A 5,421-nucleotide genomic window follows, 5' to 3' on the forward strand; every position below is an offset into this window, starting at 1 on the left:
GGCCTTAATGAAGTGAATGGAACAAAGCTTTTGGGACCTTCATTTGGTATGGGGCACAACTCAAAATGAGAAGAAACAGATGCTACATCCATTAATAATTATAATGTGGACTGTACAAAGTATAAACTGAGGAACATTGTACATCATCAAAAATGAAATAGAATGCATAAAGATTTATATCCTAGACATTAATGAGTTCAAATGGACTGGTATTGGCCATTTGGAATCAGACAATCATATGGTTTACTATGTTGGGAACAGCAAATTGAAGAGGAATGGCAGCGCATTCATCGTCAAAAAGAGAATTTTAAGAACTAACTTGAAGTATAATACTGTTTGTGATAGGATATCATTCACACATCTGCAATGAGGATTGGTTAATGCCACTAGTATTCAAATTTATGCACCAATCACTAAACTCAGTGATAATGTAATTGAAGAATTCTACCAACATCTTGAAGGAACTCTGATAGTGTAGTGGTTACGAGTCTGGCTGCTAACTTCAAGGTCAGCAGTTCAAAATTACCAGCTGTTCCATGGGAGAGAAGATGAAGCTTTCTGCTTCCATAAAGATTTATAGCCTTAGAAACCCTATATAGGGTTGCTATGAGTCAGAACCGACTCCACATCATACAGCTACCACCAACTACCAACTTCTTAAATTCTTCAATTCCATCATCATTGATGTTAATGGTTGGTCAGTCAGCAATTAATCAAACATGCAATCAAAATGCAAGTGATTGGAATATAAAAGTTAGAAACAAAAAATATTAGTGGTTGGAAAATATGACCTTGTGATAGAAATGATGATGGAAATCTCATGATAGAATTTTGCAAGACCAGAACATATTCATTGCAATATTTTTTTTCCCCAACAACATAAATGGCAACTTTACATGTGAACCTCACCAGATTGAATACATAGGAATAAAATTGACTAAATTTGGGGGAGGAGATGGTGGAGAAGCTCAAAATCAACATAAAAATAAGACCAGGGTTTGACCTTGGAATAGACCATCAGTTGCTCATATACAAGTTTAGGTTGAAGCTAAAGAAAATGCAAATAAATCCACAAGAGCCAAAATATGAACTTGAATATATCCCACATGAATTTAGAGAACATCTCAACAGATTTGATGTATTAGATACTAATGGTTGAAGACCAGAAGATTTGTGGGATGACATCAAGAACATCATCCATGAAGAAAGCAAAATGTCATTAAGACAGGAAATAAAGAAAAAAACAAAATGATGTCAGAAAACACTCTAAAACTTGCTCTTGAGCATAGAGAAGCTGAAACAACTGGAAAAAGTGAGGAAATAAAAGAGTTGACCAGAAAATTTCAAAGGGCAGCTCAAGAAAACAAAGTCAAGTAATAAATGAACTGTGCAAACACCTGAAGTTAGAAACCAAAAGGGTAGAACATACTCAGCATTTCTCAAGTTGAAAGAAATGAAGGGAAAAATTCAAGCCTTCTGTTGAAATGCTGAAAGATTCTAAGGACAAAATATTGGATGACACAGGAAGCATCAAAAGAAGATGAAAGGAATACACAGAGTCACTGTACTAAAAAGATTTGGTTGATGATCAATCATTTCAAGAGGTAACATGATATTGAAGGAGAAAATCCAAGCTACAACAAAGGCATGGGCAAAATACAAGGCTCCAGAAATGGACAGACAAATGGAAACAAATTGAAATGTTTTAACAAACAGATGCAGTGCTGGAGGTACTCATTCATCTATTCCAAGAGATTTGCTTGGATCCACAATCTGTGCTCATGGAAAGCAAGTCAAGAAATCAAAAGACATATTGCATTAGGTAAATATACTACAAAAGAACTCTTTAAAATGTTAAAGTGCAAAGATATTAGTTTGAGGACTATGATGTGCCTGACCCACATATACATGTGAAAGTTAAACAATGAATAAGGAAGACCATAGAATTATGGATGCATTTGAATTATGGTGTTGACAAAGAATATTGAAAATACCATGGACTTCCAGAAAGATAAACACATCTATCTTGAAAACGTACAGCCAGAATGCTCCTTAAAAGTGAGGATGGTGAGACAGTTTGTCTTACTTTGGACATGTTGTCAGGAAGAACCCTTTTTACTTTACTTTAGTGCAACAATGAAGCAACATGCTTCCTCCACAGCCCTCTCTACTTAACAGGGTTAGATAATCCATTGCAATGGCCACATAGAACTCAGATACCATACTCACAGTTAGGGAATTTATTAGAGAAGCTAACAATTCTAAGTTACATTTGGGTCAGAAATGTTCAGGGCACAGTTATTACAGTCCACTGATGATAAATGCCCCATTGGACACATCACTCCACCATAAATCTCAGCCTGAAAGCACTCAGCTTAGCTCTGTAGCTCAGCAAACCTAGCTCCCACATTTAAATGCCTTGGAGGCACCCCACTCAAAGAGCAAACTTCCTGTCCAGTCACTCAGCTTTACTTGCTTGATGAGCTCAGAAATCCACTGCTCTGTTTCTTTCTCTGGTTCTTGGTTCTTCATCTGCTGCTGTTATTCCTCTGCTTTTCATCCCTGGGTCGGGGAGGTTCAAAGAACAGGGATCTTGGGGCCCAAAGGATGTTGTCCAGTCTTGGTTCGTTCTCTTTCATGGTAGTAAGATTCCTCTTCCTGCTTCTGAGATGTTTCATTTTATACCCATGCTAAAGTTCCAAAGTTTTAGAATTACAATTAACTTCGCTAACACCCACAGCTGAATCATGTTCTTCTATTAGCGTTTCCTCACAACTTCTCTTACCCAGACCCAGCAGGGCAGAAATGTTTGGTGGGTGTTACAGATTATGGTTATACCACACCTGACATGATGCCTTCCTTCAAAGGACTGATCGCTCATGATAACATGTCCAAAGTACAGGAAATGAAGTCTTGCCATCCTCACTTCCAATGAATGTTCTGGCTGTACTTTTACTAAAACAGATTTGTCCATGGTATAGTCAATATTTTTTGTCAATACCACAATTTAAAGGCACCAATTATTTGGTCTTCCTTTTTCATTGTTAAGCTTTTGCATACATATGAGGCAATTGAAAATACCATGACATGGAATAAGCATATCTTACTCCTCAAAGTGATTATCTTAAAAAAAAAAAACAACACAAAAAAAAAAACACTTGAAAAAGATCTTATGCAGCAGATTGCCCAATGCAATATGTCATTTGATTTCTTTACTGCTGCTTCTATGGGCATTGATTGTGCATCCTGTCTGTGACCAATGAAATCTGTGACAACTTCTTCAGTCTTTTCTTCATTTATTATAGTGTTGCTTATTGGTCAAATTGTAGGGATTTTTTCAATGTTAAGATTTCATCTATATTGAAGACTATAGCCTTTGATCTTCATCAGTAAGTGCTTCAAGGCCATACTGGGAATGTGCTCTTTGTAATGTCTTTCTCACATCTTCTTTCTAGTTTTAGGCCCATATTATCTAAAACCTGAGTCATGGATATAAAGTCTACTCAGCATGCTTCTTACCTCCATTTTCACCTAGTTTTAAAAATTAAAAAAAAAAAGAAAAAGATTTCACTTATTTTATTTTTGTTGTTGCTAAAGCTATGCACAGCAGAACACACATTAATTCAATATGTACAATTCATTGACATTGACTATATTGTTTAAGTTTTGTAATCATTGTCATCTCCCTTTCCAAACTGCTCTTCTTCATTAACATAAATTCACTGCCTCGAGGCTTTCTGTGTAATTTTTGAAGTTGAGGTTGTCACTTTGATCCCATAGACCTAGATCTCTGAAAGAGATCTTGAACACAATGCTCAAGGCTAACATTCTTTATTAGTTAAGCCGAAAGATTACTCCAAGGGTTTTTTTTTTAATGATCCAATGCTTTATTCACATACTAGGAATAAGTCAGTACAAAATACATTTTAAAAAACCACTAAGTTACACAAATGCCTCTTCTCTTCCCTGACCCCACCCCAGTCCCCACATATCTGTGCTCTCCTGACATTTCCTAAGTCAACTCAACTCTTCTGGGCCTCCTGCCACAGCTGGAGCAAGGGGTCCTGAGGGCAAAGGTTAGAGTGCACTGTTGATAGAGCTTTGGGTCACATTCTAGGTTTTCAATCATTTCTGCTAGTAGGTATGCCTGCTCCACCCCAGAGCCAGGAGCCTCAAAGCCCAGGGCAGTGAAGTGCACATGCAGGTGGTAATAGGAGGGTCGGTACACAGAAGGTGGTCCCCCTTCACCTGGTAGTGCTGCAGGATGGCTTCCTGATCCTCCTGGAGAATGTTCCTCAGCAGTCGCAGGTGCTCTGGAGTGAGATCCCGCAGTGACTTGATGCCATGGCGGTGGCAGATGGCAATCAGGTACAGTTCATTGAGCTGCTGTTGGTTCCACCTGAGGTCAGGGATGAGGACAAAGCCATTGGAGGGATCTGGGTTCTCGAAAACACTCCTGTCAGCTTTAGCCTTCTTCTTAAGAATGTTATGTACCCACTGAATACTGAGGCTTTGAGACTCTAAGTGGAGCAAAGTGATGTTCTTGTAATCATCTGCAGTCTCTGGGATCGGCCGGAGGTCCTGGTACAGGTACTTTTGCAGGTGTTTCTCTGTGGCAGGGTAAACTACGGTGGTCTTCACATCACTCAATTGCCTTGGAGGGAACAGGCTACAGGTGCCGTAGATATTATTGGAGAACTGCTACTGGAGTTCAGGGCTGCCCGTCAGGAGCTGGGCCACCTGTTCCACCTGAAATGGCGTCTTCTCCAAGATCACAGATGCCTCATTCACCTTCCCATGTAGGAAAATGATTTTGTCCTGCGCAGACTCCCTCAGCACGTTTTGCACTCTAAAGACGGAGAAGGGTAAGCGGACAGGGGCAGAGGTTCCATTTCCAACTCCTGCTTCTTTTTGTTCTGTGCTGGGGCCTTCCGCCTCCCCAGCATCCCATTTGCGCTTTTTCTTGGTTGGTTGAGGAGATGAGTCCGCCATGTTGCAGGAGAGGGGACATCCGATTTCAGCAAGTTTTTGGAGCAAGAGTTAAGTATAAACAGAGAACAAAAATATAATGATTTTGTTCCACTGCAAACTGTATTTATAAACCTTCTTTCTTGTGGCAGTTGATGGAGGCCCAGTCTGAGTCTTTCTCTCTAGGACTTGTCTTTAGGAAATTACTAGATTAGAACAGAACCCTTGGACCAGTTACCCTAAAGTTTATTCTAACTCCTAGCAACCCATTTGTGTCAGAGTAAAACTGTGTTCCGCAAGGCTTTCAATGGCCAGTATTTTGAAAGTAGATTGCCAAAGTCTTTCTTCAAAGGCACCGCCATTTTGTACCACATAGTGTGAATAAACTCAGTCTTGCGTGACTCATTAGATGACCTCTACCAAGTGAGCTCTTCTCCTAAGCCTGAAGATGAC

The 5,421-nt window shown here is 39.4% G+C and overlaps 1 pseudogene; it reads right to left on the reverse strand.

The window, feature by feature from the left end:
* Nucleotides 1–4,022: 4,022 nt before the first annotated feature.
* Nucleotides 4,023–4,992, reverse strand: LOC102827897 (annotated as a pseudogene).
* Nucleotides 4,993–5,421: the final 429 nt, after the last annotated feature.

The sequence above is a fragment of the Chrysochloris asiatica genome, unplaced genomic scaffold, assembly GCF_000296735.1.
Source record: "Chrysochloris asiatica unplaced genomic scaffold, ChrAsi1.0 scaffold00061, whole genome shotgun sequence".
Taxonomy (NCBI): domain Eukaryota; kingdom Metazoa; phylum Chordata; class Mammalia; order Afrosoricida; family Chrysochloridae; genus Chrysochloris; species Chrysochloris asiatica.